Source organism: Oncorhynchus clarkii, chromosome 21 (assembly GCF_045791955.1).
Source record: "Oncorhynchus clarkii lewisi isolate Uvic-CL-2024 chromosome 21, UVic_Ocla_1.0, whole genome shotgun sequence".
In the NCBI taxonomy this organism is placed as follows: Eukaryota; Metazoa; Chordata; class Actinopteri; order Salmoniformes; family Salmonidae; genus Oncorhynchus; species Oncorhynchus clarkii.
In genome coordinates, this window is record NC_092167.1 from 30,397,036 (window position 1) to 30,416,967 (window position 19,932).

A 19,932-nucleotide genomic window follows, 5' to 3' on the forward strand; every position below is an offset into this window, starting at 1 on the left:
CCACTTTCCTAATGATAAAAACAGATGTTACAATGGACCACGACACAGCCAAGGGAAGTTCCACATCCGTCTCTGCACCGTGTACACACACACACACACACACACACACAATCATTTTGGATGAGACTGTTGCGTCTTGTGTTGGGTCTGGTTGTCTTGCCAAAAGCACGAATTTGTGTGATGATTTTTTCTTTGCTGGCCAGTTGACGGGGTTGCTATCCACCAGCATCCATATGAGACTAGAATACAGGCAGTGCATGTGACCCGAATCAAGAGGTGATGCAATACACACAGCTGGGTACTATTTCAGAAGGTCCGGTTACACAAATGTCAGAGGTGGCAAAGGGCCGGATGGATATTGTTATTTATCGGCGTAGTAACAAACCCCGACCTCGATACCCATGCGAACCCAAACTGTTGCCATTTTAAAGCTCAATTATGGCAATTGTACACATTTTGCCATGTCTAATGTGTTTTCCTACCTGAGTGACTCAGCAAAATCAAATGGGGGCCACCTGGGATGTCAAGAGTAAAAATGCATAACAAGAGGAAAACATGTCCACATGCACTAACAAATTTCTAAATTAAATTGCACCTCGTGCAGACATTCTACGATTATAACTCTCAACAGCAGTAAGTTGAAAGCCCGACAGTTCCTACATTTTTTATTTGACAAAAATGTATGTCAGGACCGCAGTCCATATCCACCCCTTTCTAGGTCCAGATATGAACCGTGGTCTGCCAGTTGAGTGTGGCTGGCGTAGGGTCTAGGGGTTGATTTGTCATTGGGCCCTAATCTGGCAGATGTCAAACTCAGAGGAGGGGTACAAACCAATCGTGCTACATAATTCCCTTAGTGGATGACAAAACTCCCCATTAGAGGTATTATTGTACAAGGAGTGAAAAGAAACACACAGCATGTGGAGTTGTTTCATAGCGTAGAGCGCTTTAGGTTTACATTGTGGGTCGCCGTTTCTGACCAGCACATTCGATGATTGCCTGCCTCCAATTTATTCAGTTCCCAGGTGAACAATTTCATAAAACATTTTTATCATGAAAAACAACTGGTAAAGTAGGGGTTCAATGTGAAATGCAAAATAATAGGCTAATCAAAACTACAACAATGGAGAGTAGTGATTGGCTATCACAACAGCAGCAGAAAACTCCTTGCTTTGGGATTTCGAAAAGGGGGAAAAGACTACTTCAGAAAGGCAGAGAGAATAAGCTAAACTGGATTCAAAATCTATAGCCAATCACTACTCTCCATTGTTATAGGTCTGATTAGCCTAGTAGTTTGCATTTCACATTAAACCCCTTTAACCATTTAGCTGTGGTGACTAGGAAAATGTAAATCACAGGCAGAACCTATTCATAGACGTGCTTATTGATGAAGGTAACTTCTTCCCAGGGGACTTTTGATACAGCCCCTACGCTTGATCTAAATGTGAACAGGCATAACAGGCATCTTTCATATCAGCAAGAAATCATTTTCACACAAAAAAAGTTTCATTAATACACATCTTTATAGGGTTAGGGTTAATGTAGGCGTGGCAGGTAGCCTAGTAGTTAGAGCGTTGGGGCAGTAACCAAAAGGTTGCGAGATTGAATCCCCGAGCTGACAAGGTAGAAATCTGTTGTTCTGAACAAGGCAGCTAACCCACTGTTCCTAGGCTGTCATTGTAAATAAGAATTTGTTCTTAACTGTCTTGCCTAGTTAAATAAAAAATAAAGTATTTCCACACTGCCATATCTCCATGTTATAGTATGTGTTTAAGGAAGACAGCTAATTTCCACAGGTGGTCGCCTCTATCTAGCATCCTCTGAACACCTCTGCAATGGAAGAAAGCCACCAGAAACATGTTGTAACCTAAAAATACTGTCGGGTTGCAACTGTGATAAAGCCGGATAAAACAGTGTACAGGGCGGCAGGTAGCCTAGCGGTTAGTGCGTTGGGCCAGTAACCTAAAAGTTGCTGGTTTGAATACCCAAGTCGACATGGTGAAAAATCTGTCTGTGCCCTTGAGCGAGGCACTTAACACTAATTTGCTCCAGGGGCGCCTTACTACTATGGCTGACCATGTAAAACAATTCAATTTACTGCACCTATCCGGTGTATGTGACAATGAAACACATTTTTTTAAGTGCATCTTTTGCTGTTGTGAAATTATTTTTATGTGATATGAAAGTTTCTAGAACTATATTGCAATTGAGAATCGATTCACATTTAGATGGAGTATTTGTCTGTTTTGGCTGCTAGAGCCTGTCTACTTTTGAAAATGAACATATAAGGTCATATATGGACCTTAGGGAGTAACGGTAGGCTCATCTACACTGCTTAAGACTACATTCTTGGGCTAAGGCAGACCCTAAAGACCAAAACTGTGCACAAACTGACTCACACAGGAGATAAATTATTCAGTTGTGGCGACTGTGGGAAAAGCTTCAGTCTCAAAGGTTACCTAAGGAAGCACAAAGCAACTCACACAGGAGAGAAACCATTTATCTCTGGAGAATGAATGGTCAGACTGGGGTTATTGTTGATACATTAAATATATACTTTCCAAAAAAGATCTCCGTCCATTTGTCAAAAACGATTTTTCATTAATTTTGAACTAATTCTGCTAATTCATGATATTGAGTATTGATATACAATCGACTCCTGAGAAATAAATTATTCTCCCAGATCATCCTATACTTATGATAACCACTGTTTATCTAATGTTTTTTATTTTTTAAAGGTAGGCATCGTTTCACTTTACTAGTCTGTGGACTGGCTGCCTTGCACAGTAGTAAACCCCCAACCAGCTGGCGGGGCTGTTGTGTTTCTGAGCTTGCCACTCGCTAGCTAGAACCAAGGAATCGTCTAAAATTCCTGGAGTAGAACACGGAAGTAGGATTGGAGACGAATTTGTTTTGATTTTGAACATTCATTCTGTTGACTAAAGAAATACCAACTGACTCAGTTGAATTTGCAACGCAAAACTAATTTGATAGAAAATGTCTAAACTAGAGTTCTTGCGTGTGTTTTTGAATGAGCGTTTAACGGCTGCTGCTGTGGAGATTTTCGGGGCAGTTGAGGAAACGGTAGTGGGGTACCAGGAGGAGAATGATCGGCTACGGAGACTGCTGTGTATCACACCAAAGATAACATGTATAGGTTCGTATGTTTACTGAACACAAATATAAACGCAACATGTTACAGTTTATATAAGGAAATCAGTCAATTGAAATAAATTAATTTGGCCAAAATCTATGGATTCCACATTACTGGGAATACAGATATGCATCTGTTTGTCACAGATACCTTAAAAAAGGGTCGGGGCGTGGATCAGAAAACCAGTCAGTATCTGGTTTGACCACCATTTGTCTCATGTAGCGCGACATATCTCCTTCGCAAGGAGTTGATCAGGCTGTTGATTGTGACCTGTGGAATGTTGTCCCACTCCACTACAATGGCTGTGCGAAGTTGCTTAATATTTGCGAGAACTGGAACACGCTGTCGTACAGGTCAATACAGAGCATTATAAACGTGCTCAATTGGGTGGCAAGTCTGGTGAGTATGCAGGCCATGGGACATTTTTAGCTTCCAGGAATTTATGTTCAGATCCTTGCAACATGGGGCCGTGCATTATCATGCTGAAACATGAGGTGATGGCAGCGGATGAATGGCACAGTCATGGGCCTCAGGATCTCCTCACAGTATCTCTGCATTCAAATTGCCATTGATACAATGGAATTGTGTTCATTGTCAGCAGGTTATGCCTGCCCAAATCATAACCCCACCGCCACCATGGGGCACTCTATTCACAACGTTTACATCAGCAAACCGCTCACCCACACAACAACATACACAGTGAAGTCTGTTATGATGGCGAACTGCAGTCAGGTCAAGACCCTGGCGAGGACAACGAGCAAGCAGATGAGCTTCCCTGAGGCGGTTTCTGACAGTTTGTGCAGAAATTATTGGTTGCGCAAACCCACAGTTTCATCAGCTGTCCGGGTGGCTAGTCTCAGATGATCCCTCAGGTGAAGAAGCTGGATGTGGAGGTCCTGGGCTGGTGTGGTTACACATGGTCTGCAGTTGTGAGGCTGGTTGGACCTATTGCCAAATTCTCTAAAATGACGTTGGAGTCGTCTTATGGTAGAGAAATGAACATAAAATGATCTGGTAACAGCTCTGGTGGACATTCCTGTAGTCAGCATGCCACTCCCTCAAATCTTGAGGCATCTGTGGCATTGTGTTTTGTGACAAAACTGCACATTTTAGAGTGTCCTTTTATTGTCCCCAGCACAAGGTACACCTGTGTAATAATCATGCTGTTTATTCAGCTTCTTGATATGCCACACCTGTCAGGTGGATGGGTTATCTTGGCAAAAGAGAAAGGCTCACTAGCAGTGATGTAAAGAAATTTGTGCAAAACAAATTGCTAGAAATAAGCTTTTTGTGCGTATGGGAACATTTCTGGGGTTGTTTATATTTCAGCTCATGAATCATGGGACCATCACTATACATGTTGTGTTTATATTTTTGACAAGTAAGTCATTTTACATAATAAATGTCAGTTTAAGTTTTGAACATTTGTAAATGAATTAAAATATATTTTTTTAAGAGGTTGGCTTATTTGGAACACCTATAATTTTTTATAATATAATAATTTATAATGACTTTAAATAAAGTCATAGAACTTCACAAGAGATAAATCTGTCATTTTATATCTACTCCTACAAAATTTAGGGCAGTAAATGTTAGAAATGTCTAAACTTCGATTCTGGTGGGCTTAATAGGTACACTTAAATAGGTATACTTTGAAGGTACTTCACACTGAAGGAAGTTAAGCGACATGAAACCCATCCTTAACAAAATATTGTTCACTTACACCTCAGTGCAGTCAAAAAAGTGATTTCCTGTGTTTTATATTTTTTATGATAAAATTATGATGATGCCCTTTCGGTGTAAGAGCTGTTTGAAAAGAGCCATTTCATCCCGTTTTGGTGGGATGGAGTTTTGGCCTGCCTGGTGACATCACCAGGCGGTAAAGGAGTTAATAGACCAATAAGAAAGAGTTCCAAACTTCTCTGCCAATAACAGCTTTTTTGTTTTGTTGCCCATTTTTGTAATCGGAAGACAAAACTCTACACACATTTTACATACGTGCCACTTTTTTCTTCTTTTTTAATATAGTTATTTGATATATCAGGGTAGGGCTCGATTCAAATAGAAGGCAGTCAATTCAGAAAGTAAACTAAAATTACAATTCAATAATTGTAAAATGTTCATTTATTTCCAATGAATTCTCAATGAACTGACAAGTAGAAGCTATTTCTTTCCAAACTATTTACATTTCAGAATTTTAAAGAAAAATGACCTGAATTGACTGCCTTTTATTTGAATTGAGCCCAGCTCTGACATCTGGATAGATTGTACTTAAACATATCAGGTAAATGTGAAATAGTGTTTTCAGTCAGAACTATTATAAATCATGAGCTTTTAATCCTACCCCTTAGCTACCCTCAGCCAACCCCACCTATTTCTGTACACCACCCACTTATGATTTCCATGTGCCATACATTTTGAGCCTTTCTAATTGCATAGTATCTACAGATTGTAAGTCAAAGATTTATATTTTTGCTAAGCATTATTTTGTTTATTGACTATGGTTTTCCAAATCTCCCAACTGTGCTATTTGTAGGGTTAGTTTTAGGTGAATGGAGTGATTTTTCTGCCATTCCTGAACCTGTGACCAGAAACAAGCTACATAGGTTCAATACCAGAATATGTGATCTAGTGATTCTGTCTCTTTGCAACTTTAAAAAGCTAGTTTTCAGATTTCCCATTCCCCACTCAGAACATTCCCAGACAGTCCTAGCATAAATCAAGGAATAGCTCTTTGTTAAGAAACTAAACTATATGACCAAAAGTATGTGGACACCTGCTCATTGAACATATCATTCCAACCATGGGCATTAATATGGAGTTGGTTCCCCCTTTGCTGCTATAACAGCCTTCACTCTTTCGAAAAGGCTTTCCACTAGATGTTGGAACATTGCTGCGGGGGACCTCCATGCAGCCCCAAAAGCTTTAGTAAGGTTGGGCACTGATTTTGGACGATTAGGCCTGGCTCGCAGCTGGTGTTCCAATTCATCCTTAAGGTGTTCTATGGGGTTGAGGTCAGGGCTCTATGCAGGCCAGTCAAGTTCTTCCACACTGATCTCAACAAACCATTTTTGTATGGACCTCGCTTTGTGCACGGGGGCATTGTCATGCTGAAACAGGAAAGGGCCTTCCCCAAACTGTTGCCACAAAGTTGGAAGCACAGAATCATTTAGATTCTGTAGCTTTAATATTTCTATGGGGCCTAGCCCGAATCATGAAAAACATCCCCAGACCATTATTCCTCTTCCACCAAACTGTACAGTTGGCACAATACATTGGGGCAGGTAGTGTTCTCGTGGCATCTGCCAAACACAGATTTTTCCTTCGGACTGCCAGATGGTGAAGCGTGATTCATCACTCCAGAGAATGCGTTTCCATTGCTACAGAGTCCAATGGCGGCGAGCTCCCGAAAGAACAGTTATTGTGCTGACGTTGCTTCCAGAGGCAGTTTGGAAGTTGGTAGTGAGTGTTGAAATCGAGGAAAGACGATGTTTACGTGCTGCACACTTCAACACTTGACGCTCCCATTCTGTGAGCTTGTGTGGCCTACCACTTCACTGCTGAGCCGTTGTTGTTCCTAGACGTTTCCATTTCACAATAACAGCACTTACAGTTGACCGGGGTAGCTCTAGCAGGGCAAAACATTTGACATACTGACATGTTGGAAAGGTGGTATCCTATCATAGTGCCAATTTGAAAGTCACTGAGTTCTTCATTCAGCCCATGCTACTGCCAATGTTTGTCTATGGAGATTGCATGGATTCGTGCTCAATGTAATACACCTGTCAGCAACAGTTTGTGACTGTAATAGCTGAATTCCTGATACTTGCTGGTTGAAAATGCAATCTACACAGGATCTTCTAATCAGCCTGTTTGCATGGGTGGGAGTTTTGGCTTGCCTGGTGACATCACCAAGCGGTAAATTGGTTGATATACCAATAATAAAGACAGTTCCAAACCTCTCTGCCTATAACAGCTAGTTTTAAGTTTCCCCCTCCCCATTCAGACCACTCCCAGACAGTCCTAGCCAAATTCTTGCTTAAGAGCAATTTTTTTGCCATTTTAATGGGAAACTATTACAGTAAGGTGCCTAATTGTTACCCAGAAATGATTTGATATTGATTTAAAAACAGTTGCATTGGTCCTACATGTAGTTCACTACTCCCCAACACTGCCAATTAGCTAGGCAGGCCAAACGCATTTTCATGATTAACTAATATCATAAAAATCAATAAATCATAGCACTTTTTGGGGCTCGTTCTACAGTTTTTACCTGATTAAGTTAGTCCCTGTTGATGAAAAATTTTCTTAAAAGTACTGTTTCTGCTTGCTGTGGTTGTGGATTTTCGATGTATTGCCCAGTATCAAAACCCTAGTTTCAAATGTCCAATTTCATAACCAATATGCTGAACTTAGTCGTGATATTTGACCAAAACATAAAAAAATACTCTACACGTCACACTTGTGTTCAGATAACTTTTATTTTGCTCAGTTAGCACCTTATCTACCACATAGAGGCACTCTTTCCTCAGGTCTAAAAAATATCCCAATGCCCCAGGGCAGTGATTGTGCCCTGTGTAGAGTGCTGTCCTTCGGGTGGGTGTCCTGACGGGTGTCCTGACTCTCTGTGGTCACTAAAGATCCCATGGCACTTATCGTAAGATAAGTGTCCTGGCTAAATTCCCAAGCTGTCCCTCATACCATCACGGTCACCTAATCATCCCCAGCTTACATTTGGCTCATTCATCCTCCTCCTCTCCCCTGTAACTATTCCCCAGCTCATTACTGTGAATGAGAATGTGTTCTCAGTCAACTTACCTGATAAAATAATGGTAAAATGAAATAAGACCATACTACTTCTGAATGTTTAGTGTAGCTAGGTGTACTCAGGCATGTCTAAAGGCTGATGACTGTATGATTCAGGTGTTCGATTTAATTATGTGGTATATAGCAAACCTCTGCTCCTCTTCTTCCTTCCAGACTCCCTGCAGCTCTCTCCCATAGTTTCAGAAGAAGAGGCTCCCCCTGAGCAGCAGCACTGTGAGCAGGAGTGGAGCCCCAGTCTGGGGCAGGAGGACCCAGGGCACACACAGATTAAAGAGGAACAGGAGGAACTCGGCACCAGTCATGAGGAAGAGCAGCTTCAAAGGCTGGAGGCTGATATCATAGAGTTTAAATTCACTCCTTTCTGTGTGAAAAGTGAATGGGATCAGGAAGACCCACTTTGGTCCTTGACTCTTCCCCAAACCCAGACTGTGGAGAACAGAGACAGTGACTCTAAACTAGTGGATTCTAAACCTTTTGGCACTGTGACCCACCTAAAGGGTCTCGAGAATCCCTGTGACCCTCCATATAATCAAAACAATGACTCCAGCTATTTCTCAATTGTAAGCCGCAACCCAGTAGGACTTGACATTAGCCCACCATTGGGGGAACAATGTTCCAAACCCACCACCATGTCTAGAATAACTCACCGCTGCTGTGACTGTGGTGAAACATTTGCTCAGAAAGCTGACCTGCAGAGGCATGTTACTCTCCCCGAGAAGAGACCCAGTGAATGCCGCTTCTGCAAAACAAACTACAGCTCCACCTGTAAACTGGAGGCACATGTCCGACTCTGTCATGGTGGGAAACCCTACACCTGTCCTGTTTGTGGCGAGACCTTCAAAGTGAAAGGAGATCTTTCCAAACACACGATGATTCACACAGACGAGAAACCATTTAGCTGTAGCTGGGATGACTCTGGGAAGAGCTTCAATCTCAAGGAACACTTAACCATAGATATACTGACCGGAAAGAAACCATTTAGCTGTGGTGTCTGTGGAAAAGGCTTTAGTCAGAAGGGTTCCCTTAAGAAGCATATATTTACTCACACGGGAGAGAAACGATTTACCTGTAGTGACTGTGGGAAAGGCTTCCATCAGAAGTGGACCCTATCTGAACATATACGTACTCACACAGGAGAGAAGCCGTTTAGCTGTGGTGACTGTGGGAAAAGCTTCAATTTGAAGGGGAACCTAAGGAAGCATAAACTGACTCACACAGGAGATAAACCATTCAGTTGTGGTGACTGTGGGAAAAGTTTCAATTTGAAGGGGAACCTAAGAAAGCATAAACTCACTCACACAGGAGAGAAACCGTTTAGCTGTTGTGACTGTGGGAAGAGCTTCAATCTGAAGCAACACCTAAACATGCATAAATTGACTCACACAGGAGAGAAACCATTTAGCTGTGGTGACTGTGGGAAAAGCTTCACTCAAAAGTCTAGCCTGCTGACACATGTGAAAACAATCCACAAAGGAATAAAACTGGAGGAAAATTGATAGAGGCAATTCAATTATGACAAATAGATATTATGTAAGAAGAAGGAAATTAAAGGGTAGGATGTGGACATCACTCGTGGGGGGGGGGGGGGGGGAATTAATGATGAACAGAGTATTTTAGGAAACACACAGACCTGCTGTTCAAAGTCTGTTGATGTTTTCACGGCATTAGAAACAGGAATTCCTCTTAGTTTGTTTTGGAATTTCTCTCAGGGCGATGAGAAAATGGTCTGACTGATGTTATTTGTACATAATATTTTTTTTAAAAAGGAACTTTCCATAAAATGCTATAAACTGTTTCTCATCCATTTTGACCTAATGCTGCTTATCTATATGATAACATAAGCTGCAGGAGAGTACAATTTTGGTCTGATTTTCTTCATTTTAGGTTAAAAAGAAGAGTGTCGTCCTCTTACATCTGTCTGTACACTTGATATGTCGCTGTGGTTTGTATAATATTATTTAAGATCGTGCTGTCATAATGCATTTGATGTAAGCAATTGTGGGCCCATTTTGAATCTGTAGAATGACTCCATTACCCACAATGCTCATCGACTGGATTTTTACACAATTACCATGGCAATTATGCGTCACAATAATAATATACATTTTTGCAACATGCAGCAATCCATGATATTGAAGGTAAGGTAACACTTTACTTGACACCCAGCAGCATAACACATTATGACACGGTCATAACTACTTTATGGCTGGTAATGACACCTACAGTGCATTCGGAAAGTATTCAGGCCCCTTGACTTTTTCTACATTTTGTTACGTTACAGCCTTATTTTAAAATGGTTTAAATAGTTTTTTCCCCTCATCAATCTATACCCCCTAATGACAAAGAAAAAACTTTTTTTTAGACATTTTACAAATTGTATTACAATTAGACTGAAATATCACACATAGATTGCGTCGCTGCGCAGCTATTTTCAGAGATAGTTGTCCTTCTGGAAGGTTCTCCCATCTCCACAGAGGAACTCTGGAGCTCTGTCAGAGTGACCATCGGGTGTTTGGTCATCTCCCTGACCAAGGCCCTTCTCCCCCGACTTCTCAGTTTGGCCAGGCGGCCAGCTCTAGGAAGAGTCTTGGTGGTTCCAAACGTATTCCGTTTAAGAATGATGTAGGCCACTGTGTTCTTGGGGAACTTCAATGCTGCATAGTTTTTTTTTGTACCTTTCCCCAGATCTGTGCCTCGAAAAAAATTATGTTTCGGAGTTCTACAGACAATTCTTTCGACCTCATGGCTTGGTTTTTATAAATACCTGTTTTCACTTTGTAATTATGGTGCATTGTGTGTAGATTGATGAGTATATTTTATTTATTTAATCCAGTTTAGAATAAGACTGTAACGTAACAATGTGGAAAAGGGGAAGGGGTCTGAATACTTTCCAAATGCATTGTACATAAGTGTTTAAAGCCACATTTATTCACTTCAGTTTTTTCCCTGCCAATACGATTTTTTTTTCATTTGAAAGTTTGTTTCTGAAGTCCTTAGTTGTTGTAATGAATTCTTTAGTTGTGTTTTTTTCTTCCCATCATTTTAAATCACTTTATGACACTGTCGTACAGCCTTGTGATCATCGTGTGTCACTTTACTTGGACTAAGAAAATACACTTTATAACACTGTCAAGAAGCATTATGACCGTCATAATCATATAAGCCAGATAGGCCTGTCAGGTAAATGCCCTTATGTCAGTCATCAGTCAAAAAGAGGGTGTCTTGTCCTGCTCCTTAAATCTGGTCCCCCATTCATCCCAGTCATCAGAAACTGAGCTTTTGGGTAGGTGCATGTCTGACATGAATGTGTGCACATTTACAATAATAATAATTTAATAATGGTCAATTTCAGAAAATGTTACATAACATTAACATACTGTTGACATGTAATGGCATGTTTTGCCTTGTGTGGTAGGTTTTGTGGGTTTTGACACTCTTATGTAGGTGTCATAACCAGCCATAAATTAAAGCAATATACACACTATATATACAAAAGTATGTGGACACCCCTTCAAATTAGTGGATTCGGTTATTTCAGCCACACCCGTTGCTGACAGGTGTATAAAATCGAGCACACAGACATAAAATCTCCATAGACAAACAATGGCAGTAGAATGGCCTTACTGAAGAGCTCAATGACTTTCAACGTGGCACCATCATAGGATGCCACCTTTCCGACAAGTAAGTTAATAAAATTTTGTTTCACCTGGTGCTGTTATTGTGAAGTGGAAACATCTAGGAGCAAGAATGGCTCAGCCGCAAAGTGGTAGGTCACACAAGCTCACAGAAAGGGAGCGGCGAGTGCCGAAGTGCGTAACAATTGTTTATCCTCGGTTGCAACACTCACTACCGAGTGTCGGCTGGAGTGGTGTAAAGTGTCAGCTGGAGTGCCAAGCGTCGGCTGGAACCAAGAGTCGGCTGGAGTGGTGTAAAACTTGCCGCCATTGGACTCTGGAGCAGTGGAAATGAGTTCTCTGGTGCGATGTATCACGCTTCCTCATCTGGCAGTCCGGTGGACGAATCTGGGTTTGGCAAATGGCAGGAGAATGCTACTTTCCCAAAGTCATAGTGCCAACTGTAAAGTTTGGTGGAGGAGGAATAATGGTCTGGGGCTGTTTTTCATGGTTCGGGCTAGTCCCCTTAGTTCTAGCGAAGGGAAATCAACGCCACAGCATACAATGACAGAAGATTCTGTACTTCCAACTTTGTGCCAACAGTTTGCGGAATGCTTTTTCCTGTTTCAGCATGACATAGCGAGGTCCATACAGAAATGGTTTGAGCATCCTGTCGGGCTATATCACCGCCTGGTGCGGCATCTGCACCGCCCACAACCACAAGGCTCTCCAAATGTGGTCTGCCCAACGCATTACCGGGGTCAAACTACCCGCCCTCCAGGACACCTACAGCACCCAATGTCACAGGAAGGCCAAAAAGATCATCAAGGACGTCAACCACCCGAGCCATTGCCTGTTCACCCCACTATCATCCAGAATGCGAGGTCAGTACAGGTGCATCAATGCTGGGACCAAGTTACTGAAGAACAGCTTCTATTTCAAGGCCATTAGACTGTTAAACAGCCATCACTAGGACATTAGAGGCTGCTGCCTGTAGGCATAGACTTGGAATCACTGGCCACTTTAAGGAATGGAACACTAGTCACTTTAATGATGTTTACATATCTTGCATTACTCATCTCATATGTATATACTGTATTCTATACTATTCTACGGTATCTCATTCACTTAATAATGCTTACATATCTTGCATTACTCATCTCATATGTACGTATATACTGTTTTTCTATACTATTCTACTGTATCTTAGTCTGTTCCGCTCTGACATTGTTTGTCCATATGTACTCTGCATAGTCTTAATTACTACTTAGATTTGTGTGTATTGGGTATATGTTGTGTAATTTGTTAGATCTTACTTGTTAGATAGTACTGCACTGTGGGAGCTAGCACATGCATTTCGTTACACCCACAATAACATCTGCTAATCACTTGTATGTGACCAATAAAGTTTGATTTGAACTGCGCTGCTTTGCTTATAGTCTACAGGGGCCCGTGCGTAAGATCTTCAACGACATATGTCATGACCTGCTGCCCTGTTTCCCTAATTCTTAAACCAGCGTTTCCCAAACTCCGTCCTGGGGACCCTAAGGGGTGCACGTTTTTGTTTTTTCCCTAGCAATACACAGCTGACTAAAATAATAAAAGCCCAATGATGAGGTGATTATTTGAATCAGCTGTGTACTCCTAGGGCAAAACCAAAACATGCACCCCTTGGGGTACCCAGGACTGAGTTTGGGAAACGCTGTCTTAAAAACTAACCCTCAAATCCTTTCAAATAATGCTGTTAAATAAAGCTAGGTATATAATGAGTCAAATAAGCATTAGGCCTAAAAAAATAGGCAACAAACGTTAGCTGGTAGATGCCAGCCCACACCGTTCACACCGGCCCTAGCCTACAATACTACAAGGGCTCCAGAGTGCAACTATTAAAACCATGAATTGATCAAACAGTAGCCTAAAGTGCATTGAAGGCCCAATGATTTCCCTGTGTTTATATACAGTTCCAGTCAAAAGTTTGGACACACCTACTCATTCAAGGGTTTTCTTTATGTTTACTATTTTCTACATTGTAGAATGACAGTGAATTATATAGTAACAACAACAAAAAAGTGTTAAAAAAACCAAATTGATTTTAGATTCTTCTTTTAGATTTTAGACCCTTTGCCTTTGACAGCTTTGCACACTCTTGGCATTCTCTCAACCACCTTCACCTGGAATGCTTTTCCAACAATCTTGAAGGAGTTCCCACATATGCTGAGCACTTGTTGGCTGCTTTTCCTTCACTCTATGGTCCAACTCATCCCAAACTATCTCAATTGGCTTGAGGTCGGGGGATTGTGGAGGCCAAGTCATCTGACACAGCACTCAATCACTCTCCTTCTTGGCCAAATAGCCCTTAGACAGCCTGGAGGTGTGTTGAGTCATTGTCCTGTTGAAAAACAAATGATAGTCCCACTAAGCGCAACCAGATAGGATGGCGTATCGCTGCGGAATGCTGTGGTAACCATCCTGGATAGGTGTGCCTTGAATTCTAAATAAATCGCTGACAGTGTCAGCAGTAAAGCACCATCACACCTCCTCCTCCATGCTTCACGGTGGGAACCACACATGCGGAAATCATCTACTCTGCTTCTCACAAAGACACAGCGGTTGGAACCAAAAATCTCAAATTTGGACAGATCAAAGGACAGATTTATACCGGTCTAATGTCCATTGCTCGTGTTTCTTGGCCCAAGCAAGTCTTATTATTGGTGTCCTTTAGTAGTGGTTTCTTTGCAGCAATTCAACCATTAAGCTCTGTTTCACACAGTCTTCTCTGAACAGTTGATGTTGAGATGTGTCTGTTACTTGAACTCTGTAAAGTATTTTTTACGGCTACAATTTCTGAGGCGTGTAACTCTAATGAACCTATCCTCTGCAGCAGGGATAACTCCGGGCCTTCCTTTCCTGTGGTGGTCCTCATGAGAGCCAGTTTCATTTTAGCGCTTGATGGTGCACTTGAATAAACTTTTAAAGCTCTTAAAATTTTCCAGATTGACTGACCTTCATGTCTTAAAGTAATGATGCACTGTTGTTTCTCTTTGCTTATTTCCCATAATATGGGCTTGGTCTTTTACCAAATAGGGCTATCTTCTGGGTACCACTCCTACCTTCTCACAACACAAATGATTGGCTCAAACTCATTAAAAACTCATTAAGAAGAACTTGCACAAATTAACTTTTTTAAAAGGCACACCTGTTAATTGAAATGCATTACAGGTGACAACCTCATGAAGCTGGTTGAGAAATTGTGCAAATATAAATATAATATTGTCTCAAATATAAAATATATTTGGACTCGTTTAAAACTTTTTTGGTTACTACATGATTCCATATGTGTTATTTCATAGTTGATGTCTTCACTATTATTCTACAATGTAGAAAATAGTCAAACATAAAGAAAAACACTTGAATAAGTAGGTGTGTCCAGACTTTTGACTGGTACTGTATGTGTATATATACACTGCTCAAAAAAATAAAGGGAACATTTAAACAACACAATGTAACTCCAAGTCAATCACACTTCTGTGAAATCAAACTGTCCACTTAGGAAGCAACACTGATTGACAATACATTTCACATGCTGTTGTGCAAATGGAATAGACAACAAGTGGAAATTATAGGCAATTAGCAAGACACCCCCAATAAAGGCGTGGTTCTGCAGGTGGTGACCACAGACCCCTTCTCAGTTCCTATGCTTCCTGGCTGATGTTTTGGTCACTTTTGAATGCTGGCAGTGCTTTCACTCTAGTGGTAGCATGAGACAGAGTCTACAACCCACACAAGTGGCTCAGGTAGTGCAGCTCATCCAGGATGGCACATCAATGCGAGCTGTGGCAAGAAGTTTTGCTGTGTCTGTCAGCGTAGTGTCCAGAGCATGGAGGCGCTACCAGGAGACAGGCCAGTACATCAGGAGATGTGGAGGAAGCTGTAGGAGGGCAACAACCCAGCAGCAGGACCGCTACCTCCGCCTTTGTGCAAGGAGAAGCAGGAGGAGCACTGCCAGAGCCCTGCAAAATGACCTCCAGCAGGCCACAAATGTGCATGTGTCTGCTCAAACGGTCAGAAACAGACTCCATCAGGGCCCGACGTCCACAGGTAGGGGTTGTGCTTACAGCCCAACACCGTGCAGGACATTTGGCATTTGCCAGATAACACCAAGATTGGCAAATTCGCCACTGGTGCCCTGTGCTCTTCACAGATGAAAGCAGGTTCACACTGAGCACGTGACAGACGTGACAGAGTCTGGAGACGCCATGGAGAACGTTCTGCTGCCTGCAACATCCTCCAGCATGACCGGTTTGGCGGTGGGTCAGTCATGGTGTGGGGTGGCATTTCTTTGGGGGGCCGCACAGCCCTCCATGTGCTCCCCAGAGATAGCCTGACTGCCATTAGGTACCGAGATGAGATCCTCAGACCCCTTGTGAGACCATATGCTGGTGCGGTTGGCCCTGGGTTCCTCCTAATGCAAGACAATGCTAGACCTCATGTGGCTGGAGTGTGTCAGCAGTTCCTGCAAGAGGAAGACATTGACCTGACCGAATCCAATTGAGCACATCTGGGACATCATGTCTCGCTCCTTCCACCAACGCCACGTTGCACCACAGACTGTCCAGGAGTTGGCGGATGCTTTAGTCCAGGTCTGGGAAGAGATCCCTCAGGAGACCATCCACCACCTCATCAGGAGCATGCCCAGGCGTTGTAGGGAGGTCATACAGGCACGTGGAGGCACACACACACACACTACTGAGCCTCATTTTGACTTGTTTTAAGGACATTACATCAAAGTTGGATCAGCCTGTAGTGTGGTTTTCCACTTTAATTTTGAGTGTGACTCCAAATCCAGACCTCCATGGGTTGATAAATTTGATTTCCATTGATAATTTGTGTGATTTTGTTGTCAGCACATTCAACTATGTAAAGAAAAAAGTATTTAATAAGAATATTTCATTCATTCTGATCTAGGATGTGTTAATTTAGTGTTCACTTTATTTTTTCGAGCAGTGTATATATACACAGTAAACACAATCATAAATCAATGGCAAGGCAATAGCAAAAACGTCAAAATCATAAACACATTTTTTTCAGCTGACAGTTCACATTGTAACGATCACATGGATGATTCAGTCTGTTTGATGACATCATCAGATGGTAACTCGTCTTGAGGAGATTTGGCTGTTGAACACAAGCCTATAAGAATATCATGGACAGAGATTAGCATTGGAGTTAAACTGATTCAACTGCACAACAGAGGTAATGGAAAGGTTAGTTTGCCTTTAAGGGTAAAAAGTGTCCATAGAAGACGTTTAACAGAAATAGCTGCAACTTATGTCTATTTAAATTTGAAATTAACAATTTCAGTCAACATTACTTGATAACAGTATTCTTGTATTTGTATTTATTAGGGATTCCCATTAGCTACTGCCAAGGCAGTGATATAAGAGCATAAAGATACATAAAGAAGGAGTATACTGAAATAAAGTGGTCACCTCAAGCCCTGCAACATTTTATCCTCAGCACAATAGACACCAGTAGAAAGGGAGACACCACCAGTAAATCACACAGCAGCCTGGGCAGCAGAGAGATGGAGACAACAGAACCTGGAGAGAATATCAAACACATGTTTTACCATCAACACACACACACACACACACACACACACACACACACACACACACACACACACACACACACACACACACACACACACACACACACACACACACACACACACACACACTGCTCTTCTCACCTCTCACTGTCACCCAGCTCTCTGGTGATTCTCCTTCATTAGATTTACACTTATAGAAGCCTTCATCTGACTTGGACACTGCAGGGATGTTCATCTCTCCTGTGGTTTCACTCCTGATGAGTACTCCATCTTTGTAGAAAAAAAAATAAACACAGATGACGTTTCTTTTTTTGCTGAGTTTATAAATGTCCACTGTCTTTCCATTTTCTTCACACAGAGAGAGTACAGAGACCAAAAACACCAAAACACCACTCATTAATCTCTTAGCACAGTTTACTATAAATGTAGCGAAAGAACTCTCAACGACTTACAATAATAACATATATTATACTGAATGTGGCATATATCTTTAAATATTTACATATCTGATTGTGTGGGTCCTATTTTACTTCATTAAAGTCCACCCCCTCCCCAACATTCAGCAGAAAAGGAGGAGATGACAGGAAAAGAGAAGTGGGGTTGGATCTGATAACCCCTCCTCAGATCACAAGTACAAACCACACTGTGTTTAATGTTTAATGTTTAATTATTCACCAGAAATGCATCATATACTGCATGGGCGGCATCACAAAAACATGCCAGTCTGAAGTAAAGAATAATAAACCCTTACAAAAAAAAAGCTCTGTCATGAATTAAGACAAATTAAGACAGATACAGCTCAATGAAGTGTGGTATTTAGGGCATAACTGCAGTTATCCTAGTCCGGCTGTAATAAAAGCAAAAATTCGATACAATCCCGTATTGACTTAAATTTAAATGAATGACAAGCATTTAGCACAGGGTCGTAATGTCTTTGCATTCAAGAAGCACTGCAACAACTGCTGACCCAGCCACGCCATCGGCACTCATTCAAAACTGCTGAATCACTTCATCACGATATGTTCCTGAATATAGGTATTATGTAGGTGTTATCACACAGTAATAAAGCAAAAGATCCTGAATATTCAACCAATCACTGATGACTAGGCAATCTACAGTCAACACACACCATATAAAGACCAGCAACGAAGTTAGAGAAAGCTGACGGTTTTCCTTACTTCATCATTCAACCAAGCTCATGCAGTAGATCCTGTTTGGGGATGATTCTACCCTCTTGGTTTCACATTAGAATAAGGAGACCGTTGAAAAGACCCTAAGCAGCCAACTGACTAAAGTCAGTAAGTGGTTATCCATTTAGGCAAGACAGAATGTATCCTGTTTGGCAAGAAAGCACATTCAATACAAAGCATGAGCAGGAGAAAGTTTTTTTAATATTTTTTTTACAAAACTTACCATAGTGGAAGTTGGAGAAGCAGGAGAAGGAGTATTCCCTGTTTGGAGAAGCAGGAGAAGGAGTATTCCCTGTTTGGAGAAGCAGGAGAAGGGACCACCAGACATCTCTTTAAGGTGTTGTATGACTGTTTCCTCTGTCTGTATGTCCTTATCTATCACTGTCAGCTAGCAGTTGACTATCCAAAACACACAGAGAAGAAAGAGTAGAGTAGAGAAAGAGCAGAGACCTCCTTTTGACAAGGGCTTCCTGTATGTTAGCTGAAAAAGAAGTTACATTCTATAGTTGCTCTCTGAAAATAACCCTTCACTCAGCTTGAGAGTTAGACGATGAGACGTGGCTGTGTTTGGGGTCTGTCACTGTGTTGATCAGTCTGATGGTGGTGGTTTTGCGGCATGTGTTTCCTAGCTGCTGCTGGTTGTGTGGTTAATGGTCGTGGTGTTTCACAGATACTGGTAGTTTTGTTACAGACGACTCAAAGTTGCAGAGAAAGAAAAATGAGGGAAAAATAGAGAGACAGAGAAAGAAGAGAAAGAAAAAGAGGGGTTAGAGAGAGAGAGCTAGAGAGAGCAAAAAATATAACCGTGTGTGCATTTTCATCTTGGCTTCATATACCTGCAGACGTGTTTGCATGACTTCTTCTGCATGCTCATAGGTCAATGTGGCTGAGGGACATGAAACACATGTCAACTTTTTCTGAAGGTACTGGGTCCCAGGTTACTGACAAAGGCCCCCCTTCTACGTTTCAGGTAACATCTTGTGGTGATGTCACTTTCTGTGACTTGTGGTCTCCGTGGCGACCTGTTTCTGTTTATCAGGAGCAGTGACAATGACCTGGCTGCCGGCTGTCTGTCTGACCACATAAACATAAACACATAGACACAGAAACCCTCTAACTGGAACGGTGACCTTCCAGACCATGCAGGGACACTGGAAATAGCAGTAAGAGTCACATACCACTAATGTCATTAATCGTCATGATCTGTCTGTAGGATGAGGAGGCAATATGGGATAACTGGTAGTCATGCATACATAGGTCACTAGTTGGAATTCAACACAGCAATGAACATATTCAATATTGGTTCCATGTAAATACCACACCCTGGCTAATGTGTCTTACCTTTGCTTACTTGGAAGACCACTTTGCCATCATAGATGTGCATGTCCACATTTCAATATTACAAAGGAAGTGATACACAGTACCAGAACTAACCAGGTCCTCAGAACTCATATTTGATGAGTAAAATACACTGCTACATTGTGTATTAATTTATGTAACAGTTGAAAATTACTTTTCTTTTTCTTGTCTAACTTT

At 41.6% G+C, this 19,932-nt stretch overlaps 1 pseudogene; it reads left to right on the forward strand.

The window, feature by feature from the left end:
• The first annotated feature begins 2,909 nt into the window (after positions 1-2,909).
• Positions 2,910-9,515, forward strand: LOC139379392 (gastrula zinc finger protein XlCGF57.1-like; annotated as a pseudogene).
• The last annotated feature ends 10,417 nt before the right edge of the window (positions 9,516-19,932 follow it).